We start from the raw sequence: 11,116 nt of genomic DNA, 5'->3' as shown, positions 1-11,116 counted from the left end.
CAGACAACTGTGCATTTGCCACCTGCTGGAATTTCCCCCCCCTCCTCACCTCTAGGGTTCCTTGCAAGAGATTGGCAGAGAGCCTGTTCCTGAACTTTGACCTTGGAAGTGGCCATTAGATGACACAAGGTCATTTTTTTAATGTTTTCTCCCTTTCCTGATTACAAAGTTGAAATGGGAATATACGCAGACTTCTCAACCATGAAGGATGAGCTCAAATCTGCCTGCCCTATGCTAACATCTTCCTGCATGTTGGTACCCAGGATAGTTGGATACAACAACACGTCGGGAGAACGTCCCAAGTCGCTGTAAAGTTGGGTCAGGACCCAAGCATCGGGGGAAATGGTCAGGGTGAGGGGAGGGAGCGAGGAGGGGGTGGAGAGTCGAGAGGGGAGGTGAAGGCACGGTCAAAGAGAAAGGTTTTGAGACCGGCCTTGAAGGAGGAAAGGGAGGAGGCGGCGAAGGCACTGGGGGATAGAGTTCCAGAGCCTGGGGGCTGAGAGGCTGAAGGCCCGGCCACCGATGGTAGGGCGGTTGGGGCGGGGGATGTGGAGCAGACCGGAGGGTACGGGCAGGTAGGTAGGGGGATAGTAGGTTGGAGAGGTAGGAGGGAGCAAGGCCGTGAATGGCCTTGTAGGTGAGGATGAGGATCTTGAAATCAATCCTCTGGGGGATGGGGAGCCAGTGGAGGCGAGCGAGGGTGGGAGTGATGTGGTCCGAAGCCTGGTGCGGGACAGTACACGAGCTGCAGAGTTCTGAATGACCTGCAGCTTGTGGAGGGAGGTGCCGGGAAGGCCGGCGAGGAGAGAGTTCCCATAGTCCAGCCTTGAGGTGATAAAGGCGTGGACCAGGTTTCAGCAGCGTGAGGGGTGAGGTAGTGCCGTAGTCTGGCGATGTTCCGGAGGTGATGGAAGGCGGTGCCAGTTGTGGCGCGGATATGAGGGAGAAAGGACAGCTCAGGGTCGAACAGAACCCGAGGTTCCTGACTGGCTTTGAGAGGTGGAGAGTGCAGCCTTGGATGCTGATGGTGTCAGCGCCTGAGGTGCGGAGGCGCTGACGTGAGCCAATCAGGAGGGCCTCGGTTTTCGCACGTTGAGCTGAAGAAAGTTGTCTCTCGTCCAGGACTCGATGTCGGACAGGCAGCTGTCAGGACATCGGTGGTCGTGGAGTTGAGGGTAGAGGAGGAAAGGTAGAGTTGGGTGTCATCCGCATACATGTGGAAGTTAACCCCATGTCTGCGGATGATGTCACCAAGGGGGAGCATATAGAGGGTGAAGAGGAGGGGACCGAGGACAGAGCCCTGAGGGACACCGCACGAGACAGTGCGGGGGGGGAGGAAAAACCATTCGTGGAAACAAAGTGAAGACGGTGGGAGAGGTACGACCTAAACCACTCAAGGACAGGGCCTTGAAGGTTGAGGTGGGAGGACAAGCGGTGGAGGAGGATAGCGTGGTCGACCGTATCGAATGCTGCCGATAGGTCGAGGAGGACGAGGAGGCAGAGGGAGCCCTGGTCACAGATGGTCAGGATGTCATTGGTGACCTTGACCAGGGCAGTTTCTGTGCTATGGGCAGCACGGAAACCCGACTGAAGGGGTTCGAATAATGAATGGGTGGAGAGGAAAGAGCGCAGCTGGGAGGCGACAACTCGTTCCAGGACCTTGGACAGGAAGGGGAGGTTGGAGATGGGCCGGTAGCTTGATAGCTGCGACGCATCAAGGGAGGGTTTTTTCAAGGTGGGAGTGATGGTGGCAGTTTTTAAGGGAATGGGAAAAGAGCCAGAGGAGAGGGACAGGTTGACGATGTCTGTGATATGTGGGGCAAGGAGGTGGAGCTGGGAGATAAGGAGTGGAGTGGGGATGGGGTCAAGGGAGCAGGTGGTGGGTTTCAGGGATAGGATGAGTTTGGTGACAGAGGGTGGGGAAACGGGTACGAAGTGTGTAGGGGAGGATGGGTAGGAGTCGGAGTGTGGGAGGGAAGGGGTGGGGGTGGGTGGATGTTGGAGGGGAAGTGACCGCGGAGCGAATTCCCTTGATTTGGATTCAAGGAAATCCAGCATCTCCTCGCAGTGAAGGTTGGAGGAGATGACCTGCGCGGGGTGGCGGGGGGACGGAGGAGTCGGGATGTGGTAGAAAACAGTAGCCTGGGGTTGTTCTTCGCCTCCAGGATTATCCTGGAGTAGAAGGACGATTTGGCCGAGGCTAGAGTGGAGCGGTAGATTTTGAGGAGGTCCAGCCAGATTTGTCGGTGGACCGTTAGGCCAGATTTGACGCAGGTGCGTTCAGCGGCCCGCACCTGGCTCTTCAGTGAGCGGAGGTGGGTGGTGAACCAGGGGGAGGAGCGAGAGTAGGAGACAGTACGGGAAGTGATGGGGGCAAGAGTGTCAAGTGTGGAGGAGAGGGTGTTGAGGAGGGTGAGAGCAGAAGAGGGGTCAGTGAGGGTTGAAGGCCAGAGGGAGAGGAGTTCAGAGGACTCCAAGGCAGCGGTTAGGGATTGTGGGGGTAACTTCTTCCAGGGCGGTAGAAGATGGTGGTGGGTCTGGTGGAGGTGGGGAGGGGGGTGGAGGTGGTGAAGGAGATGAAGTGGTGGTCGGAGATGGCCTTGTCGGTGATAGTGACATCCGAGACACTGAGGCCCCGGGTGATCACCAAGTCGAGTGGGTGGCCGTGACTGTGAGTGGGGGAGTTGATGTGGAGGGAGAGGTTGAGCGAGGAGAGCAGGGAAGAGAAATCTGAGGAGATGGAGCAGGAGGGGGTGAAGTGCAGGTTAAAGTCGCCCAGGATGATGAGGCGATCAGAGCAGAGGCAGAGAGATGTGAGAGTGTTGAGATATCAGAGATAAAGGTGGGAGAGGTTTTAGGGGGCCGGTAGAGGAGGAGGATTTTAAGTGAGAGGAAGGAGGGGTGGGAGAGGGTGAGGTGCTCAAAAGAGGGGAAAGAGCCAGAGGAGTAGGGGGATAGGGCAAGTGGTGTCCTTGAGATAAGGGCAACACCACCGCCACGGCGGTTGGGGCGAGGGATGTGGTGGGAGGTGTAGCCGGGTGGTGTGGCCTCCGTGAGGGGGAAGGTGTCGCCTGGGGTGAGCCAGGTTTCCGTTAAGGCCATGATGTCAACGCTCTCATCAAGGATGAGATCGTTGATGACCAGGGCCTTGTTACAGAGGGAGCGGACGTTTTGTAGTCCGATGTGGAGGGAGCGGTTGACAGAAGGGTGTGTGGGAGGGGGGGGGTCCAGGTTGTGAGGCAGGGGTGGGGGAATGGGGATAAGGGAGGAGAGGTTGGCTCCCCGGGTCTGTGTCCGGGGTGGCTGGCGAGTGTGGTGGGGAATGGGGCAGTCGGTGTGGCTGCTGCTGGACAGCCAACGCCGAGTGCCACGGTGAGCCCGGCGGAGGATTCCCAGGCTGGAGCAGAGGGAGGTTGTGGGAGGGTCAAGTGGGGATAGAAGGCGAGAGGGACGGAGAGAGAGGAGGACAGAGCGGGAGAGATGCAGAGGGGGGAGGGTTTGGGGGTAGAGAGGAGGGAGGAGGGAGGGAGGGGGTGAGGGGGGGAGAGTCATAGCGGCAGCCATAGTGCGCACGCGGGGACTGGGAGCGAGCGATCAGGTGGATGGAAACATTATCCTGTGGGCTGGGGCAGCCAACCTAACAGGACCATGATGGGCCCTGATGTGAGCCCTGGGGTGGGTGGGGGGGGCGCAGAGGTTTTTTTTTCTTTTTGCACGCGCGCACACTTCTGAAAACTACAACCATGGCGTCAGTGGTTCCCCCGCTCCGCCCCCATCCATTCCCTTCTCAGCCCCACAGACCCGCAGCCCCGCTAGCTGCACTCACTCCCTGCCGCCGCGACCTTAAATACCTGGGTAGGTAAGCCCAGGGTCCTCCCCGCACTGTCCTGCCGCCGCTCCCTGTGTCATGAGGTCATGAGGAGGATTCCTGGCTGCTGCTTCTTTTCTAGGGGAACTGTGACCAACTTGTTCCCTTGTTGAGAGCAATGAATGGAGCACAGACCAGAGATGGAACCCAGGTCTTCTGGAATATGACTAAGTTTCACCGCTAGTAATGCACTTATCAATTGGGCCATCAAAACTCTTCAAGCAGATTTTTTAATACTTTCATGGATATGAAGACTTTTTGATCCTCCAAAGATCTATTTTGTGCAAAGTCTAGCTCCTTATAGTTTGAACTATAACTAGGTTGAGATTACCTAGTTTAGCTGGCATCCAAATAGCTTTTATCACCTAGATGCTGGTAAACAATTGAATGTTTAACTGGTACCCTACTGCTACCTTAAAGATGCTGTGAGATGAGTCAAAAGACTCACTTTTGATATCTTCAGCACTCACTGTTTAAATAAATATTCTACTTAAAAGCAAAAAAAATTGCTTTTTCATTCAATCTACGACTGTGTGTGAGACTACTGTGTGCAATTGGCTGCTGCTTTCGCTCACAAAATACAATATCAGTATATTCAACCACTTTACAATGTATTCTGTGAAGAGCTTTGAGACGTCTCAATGACTTGATAAGGCGCTATCAAATGCAAGGATTATTACATTATTATTAAAAATACATAAGAATTTATTCTTATAATCCTCCAAATAAATATTCATTATCTATTAGTGTAGTTAGTATGTTCCAATATGGTTAGCATAAGTAACCAGTTTATGCACTGAAGAAACAAAAACCTCCAGAAAGTAGTGCAAGAGCTCTAATGAAGGAACACATTAATTAAAATGTCTTTATAGCTCTTTTTTCTACATTTTCTCAAATTTGTTTAGTTGTTTAAGTAAACAATACAAATTTACATTCATAAAGTGCCTTTCACATCGGGTGCGTGTCCCAAGGCACTTAATAATAATGACATGTTACCCGAGCTGGTGGTGGATGAGGAGCATAAAGATGACTAAAATCGCGGTCAAAGAGGAAGATTTTGAGATGGGTCTTAAATAAATTGAGGGAGGGAACAAGTCGGAGGGACTCAGGAATAGGAATTCCAGAGAGTGGGAGTAAATAAGCTGAAAGCCCATCTGCCACCTCCCTCCACAAGCTGCAGGTCATTCAGAACTCTGCAGCTCGTGTCCTGTCCCGCACCAGGCTTCGGGACCACATCACTCCCACCCTCGCTCGCCTCCACTGGCTCCCCATCCCCCAGAGGATTGATTTCAAGATCCTCATCCTCACCTACAAGGCCATTCACGGCCTTGCTCCCTCCTACCTCTCCAACCTACTATCCCCCTATCTACCTGCCCGTACCCTCCGTTCCTCTGGCTCCGGTCTGCTCCACATCCACCGCCCCAACCGCCCTACCATCGGTGGCCGGGCCTTCAGCCTCTCAGCCCCCAGGCTCTGGAACTCCATCCCCCAGTGCCTTCGCCGCCTCCTCCCTTTCCTCCTTCAAGGCCGGTCTCAAAACCTTTCTCTTTGACCGTGCCTTCAGCTCCCCTCTCGACTCTCCTCCCCCTCCTCGCTCCTCCCTTCCCTCCCCTCACCCTGACCATTTCCCCCCTCTTCGCTCCCTCCCTTCCCTCCCCTCACCCTGACCATTTCCCACCTCCTCGCTCCCTCCCTTCCCTCCCCTCATCCTGACCATTTCCCCCCTCCTCGCTCCCTCCCTTCCCTCCCCTCACCCTGACCATTTCCCCCCTGCTCGGGTCATGACCCAACTGTGCAGCGCCTTGGGACGTCCTCCTGACGTGAAAGGCGCTTTATAAATGGAATCTTGTTGTTGTTGTTGTTGCCATTAATGGGAAATGAAGCAAAATGTCAGCAAACTAAAAAAAATAATTATATTTACTAATTTTATTTTAAAAAGTTTGTCAGAAGGACCCTTCAAAGGGAATCTGTTTTTTTTTTTGCAATGTATTTTTGCAGAAGATTAATTTATTTTGCACAACCTTTGTTTTATTGTGCCAGTGATGTTTTTTTTTAAATTATGCCCAATTAATATTCTCCACATTGGCATTAGCCTCTGCTTCTGGTCCACAGGCTCCTTGTGCCAGTTTGGTTCTGTGAGTGCTGGCTTCCCTTCAGTAACAAAGTGTGGCTAGTGTTAATCTATGAGTTTAGGCAGTCAGCTGGCTCATAGCTAAGACTTGTTTCGTCCCTACCAGCTGCAATAAACACAAAGACCAATAAAGGATGCTGAGATCTCCAGAGGATTGAGTTCCTGATCCTCATCATAGCTTTTAAATCCCTCCATGGTTACCCTGCGTGGAGGGCGCTAAATAAATGCAAGTTGTTGTCGCCCCATCCAGCTCTGTGACCTTAAACCCTACCAACCCAACGGCTCCTTCCGCTCGGCAAGCACTGGCCTGTTTCACGTCAAGGGCCCTTCCAACACCACCATTGGTAGTCAGGTCTTCAACCTTTCAACATCCAATTTCTTGAATAAGGTATGTGTCTGCATACATTTCTGCTTAGTTATGCCAGTGGTTGATAAATCATTAATCTGTTAATTCTGCAAATAGTATGAACAATTTATCCCTAATGGTACATAATGTGATTGTGCTCAATATTCTGCAAGGAGTTAGAAATTAATAAATATGATACTTTAATCTTTGTAATTGTATAGACAAGACGAATGAAGACAAACATGTCTTATTGGCTGTAGCGTTTTACTGGCTAGATTTTAATCCCAGGGGAAAATAACATTATTCAGGCAACTAAGTGAAATGTGAATTTAGGCAATTATACTCCCAACTATATGTGAGTCACAACATAAACTGTCCAAATTTTAGCAAAAGCTTTTTGGTTAGTGAAGCATTAATAACACTATGCTAGCCTGGCTCAGTGATAGCACTCTTGCCACTTAGTCGGAAGATTGTAGGTTCAAGCTCCAAGTCGGAACTTGAACTCATGTAGTCTAAGATTACATTGTAGTGCTCCTGCATTGCGGAGGTGCTGTCCTTTGGACAAAATATTAAACGGTCTGCCTGCTCAGGTGAACATTAAAGATCCCATGGCACAACACAAAAAGAGAATGAAGTTTCTCCTGGTGTTCTGGCCAACAATTTCCCAAATAAACCTGGTCATTGTTTCATGGCTGTTTGTGGGACATTGCGGTGCTCAAATTGGCCTGCACCTTCACCTACAAATAGACAGTGACTCCGCAATAAATCCTGTGAAGTGCTTTGAGACATTCTAACCATGTTAAAGGCGCTATAGGAAATGCAATAATAATAATAATAATAATAATAATCCTTGCATTTGATATAGCGCTTTTCATGTCAGGAGGACATCCCAAAGCGCTTCACAGAACACACTGTAAAGTGAATTGACTGTATATTTGTGGGCGAACGCGGCAGCCAATTGCGCACAGCAATGTCCCAGAAACAGTCGTAGATTGAAAATGACCAATTTATTATTGTTTTTGGTTTTGGAGGGATTATCATTAGGCGTGTGGAGTAAGGAAACTTGCCCAAGGTTTCGCCCTGCCTGGAATTGAACTCAGGTCTCTCACTTGCAAAGCGAGTGCTCTAACCACTGAGCTACAGGACTCCACAATACTCAATAATGATTATTATTATTACATTTTGGATGCTCTTCTGAATAGCATTACAATTACATTGTTTCAGCAACATAGAAGTATCTTTACTGTCCATCTAGTTTGTGCTGTAACTGACTGCCTGATGCTGATAAATGGGTGTCATACATGGATTGGAAAAGTGCTTTGTTTTGAAAGAAATAACTTCCTACAGCAAATACAGATTTCCACTTAATCTGCTGAAGTATACACAAAAATCCTGCAAATATGGCCACCATAAAAATATATGGCAATTGCTGCTGATTATTGATTAGGGTGTCAGGATTATTGCTCAAACTCTGCTCAATGACTTGGGATAGCAATCCCTAATGACTTACCAAAATGCTGGGATATGATCTGGATGAAGCATCAGTCATCAATTTAAGTGAACCACTGGCCCACCTGTAACCCATAAAATGATTTTTCTCTAATAACATGAAAGCCATAGTTTCAATTTAAGATATTCTTTTGCATAGCTGGAATTTTTAAAATTTCAAATCAAATTCAAGCTATTTTAATTGCAGAGCTATGTCTCCACAATACTATTGAGGTATAACAATAATGCTTACAGTTGATATAGCACCTTATCACATTGTTTTTCAAAGAGTTTCAAAGGATTTATTGTAAATTATAGTGAATATTGTTCGTCCAATTCAAATCACTCCAGATTCAAATGATGGCTGCTATTTAAGTCCCAGAACAAAGTATACCATTCGTGATGGAAATTTTAAAATTGTGGTGTAAGTATGCATTTGTTCACAAGAAAATATATTCGCTTGAATGAAGAAACTGCTTTTATCAATTCAAATTTGCTTTAGTTAGCTAACAAAAAGTATAGTATTGATGTGAGCTTCATCATCCTTATCCCACCGATTAATTTTTAAAGTCTTAAATAGGGATTGGAATCAGTGAAACGGTCTTAGAAGTTTATGAAGCTGACTAGTCTGAGGGATCTGAATTAATCTGAAAAAGACGATCAATTCAAGTGTATTTCATGCTTACGACTTAAACGGTTAATTAGAATTCCCTTACAAAACAGATTTCCAATATCCAGAACCTTGTCGTTCTTTCTCTGGTCTATTAATAGGAATCTTAGCTAAATACATGGATGATAGAATGGGCACTTTAATGCTGGAAATATGTTGTAGTTTGCATTTGGAAATGTTGGCAAGTATGAGTTCAATAATTCTGAAAATTGATTCGAAGTAAATGTTCTACAGTGTTTGCTTTTCCTCTCCAGTGTTTACTGAATTCGAACATCGTACTCGTACTTTGACCCTCGATAATGTTACATGTGTACACCACATTGCGATCGGTATTTTGACCATAAATGTTCTATAATATGCTTGTACCACACATTCAACGGGAGGGACCCTCCAGAGGGTGTGGGGGCAGAGTGGCTGAAGGCTCGCCTGCCAATGGTGGGGTGGGGGAAGTGAAGCAGGTCGGAGCCCGCTGAGCGGAGAGAGCGAGCAGGACGGGAGGGGGTTAGGAGGTCGGAGATGTAGTGGGGGGGAGCAAGACCGTGGAGGGCTTTGAAGCTGAGGATCTTGAACTGTGTCCCCTGTGTGATGGGAAGCCGGCGGAGTCGGGCGAGGAGGGGGGTGAGGGGATGTGGGCGGCAGATGATCTGCTGCCTGTGGAGGCAGGAAATGTGCTGAGAACCGACAGGGAGTCCATGTGATTGGACCAGTGGGGGTTGGGGTGAGGAGAGGGAGGAACAGGATTTACATACAACAGGGAGAGAGCACAGGCTGACCAGGAGAGCCCCGCCCCGCCCCGCCCTGCCCTGCAGGACCGGCCCAGGGGTGGCGTGACTGGCAGGAGGGCGGGGAGGGCGGGGCGGGTGACTGGCAGGGAGGGCGGGGAGGGCGGGGCGGGGTGGGGCGGATTGCCTGGTGCCCCCCCCCCCCCCCCCCCGCCTCCTGCACTCGGTGCAGCGCCATGAGTGGGAGAGACGATGTTGTGATCCTCTCCGCAGCGAGAACCCCAATAGGTAACACAGAGAGAGCAGCGCCACCGCCGTACAGCGGGAGGGGACCCCCGGACACTGGGGGGGACCCCCGGACACTGGGGGGGACCCCCGGACACTGGGGGGGGGACCCCCGGACACTGGGGGGGGACCCCCGGACACTGGGGGGGGGACCCCCGGACACTGGGGGGGACCCCCGGACACTGGGGGGGGGGACCCCCGGACACTGGGGGGGACCCCCGGACACTGGGGGGGGGACCCCCGGACACTGGGGGGGGGACCCCCGGACACTGGGGGGGACCCCCGGACACTGGGGGGGGACCCCCGGACACTGGGGGGGAACCCCGGACACTGGGGGGGGACCCCCGGACACTGGGGGGGGACCCCCGGACACTGGGGGGGCCCCCGGACACTGGGGGGGACCCCCGGACACTGGGGGGGACCCCCGGACACTGGGGGGGACCCCCGGACACTGGGGGGACCCCCGGACACTGGGGGGACCCCCGGACACTGGGGGGGACCCCCGGACACTGGGGGGGGACCCCCGGACACTGGGGGGGGGGACCCCCGGACACTGGGGACCCCCGGACACTGGGGGGGAACCCCGGACACTGGGGGGGAGACCCCCGGACACTGGGGGTGTGTGTGTGTGTGTGTGGAGGCGCTGCTCTGGAGGCGGATTTCCTGCAAACAGCTGAAGGATAATTGAAGCTGTTTGTGCGGGGCCTTCACCATCACTATTACCATTAGCACAGCGCCCCCTCCACCACACCCACCAGCCCCCCCCCCCCCCCCCGCCCCCTGCCCCCCCCCCCCCGCCCCCTCCCCCCCCCCCCCGCCCCCTGCCCCCCCCCCCCCGCCCCTGCCCCCCCCCCCAGCCCCTGCCCCCCCCCAGCCCCCTGCCCCCCCCCCAGCCCCCTGCCCCCAGCAGCCCCCCCCAGCCCCCAGCCCCCTGCCCCCCCCCAGCCCCCTGCCCCCCCCCAGCCCCCTGCCCCCCCACAGCCCCCTGACCCCCCCCACCGCCCCCGCCCCCTGCCCCCCCAGCCCCCTGCCCCCCCCAGCCCCCTGCCCCCCCCGCCCCCTGCCCCCCAGCCCCCTGCCCCCCCCCAGCCCCCAGCGCCCCTGCCCCCCCCCAGCCCCCTGCCCCCCCCAGCCCCCTCCCCCCCAAGCCGCCTCCCACAGCCCCAGCCCCCCGCGCCCGCCGCCCCCCGCCCCTGCCCCCCCCACCCCCAGCCCCCTGACCCCCCCCACCCCAGCCCCCGCCCCCTGCCCCCCCAGCCCCCTGCCCCCCAGCCCCCTGCCCCCCCAGCCCCTGCCCCCCCCAGCCCCTGCCCCCCCCAGCCCCCTGCCCCCCCCCCCAGCCCCCAGCCCCCCTGCCCCCCCCAGCCCCCCCCCCCCCAGCCCCCTGCCCCCCCCCAGCCCCCTGCCCCCCCCCCGCCCCCTGCCCCCCCCGCCCCCTGCCCCCCCCGCCCCCTGCCCCCCCCAGCCCCCTGCCCCCCCCCAGCCCCTCCCCCCCCAGCCCCCCGCCCCCCCCTCAGCCCCTGCCCCTCAGCCCCTTCATAATAACCAAGCCGTGGTCGGGACCCCAGCCTCCGTGATCTTCATAATCGGGTCAATGAGTGGACAA

This window comes from Callorhinchus milii, unplaced genomic scaffold (genome assembly GCF_018977255.1).
Source record: "Callorhinchus milii isolate IMCB2004 unplaced genomic scaffold, IMCB_Cmil_1.0 Scaffold3, whole genome shotgun sequence".
Lineage (NCBI taxonomy): Eukaryota > Metazoa > Chordata > Chondrichthyes > Chimaeriformes > Callorhinchidae > Callorhinchus > Callorhinchus milii.
The sequence above is the reverse complement of the archived record's forward strand: the minus strand, read 5'-3'. Positions refer to the sequence as shown.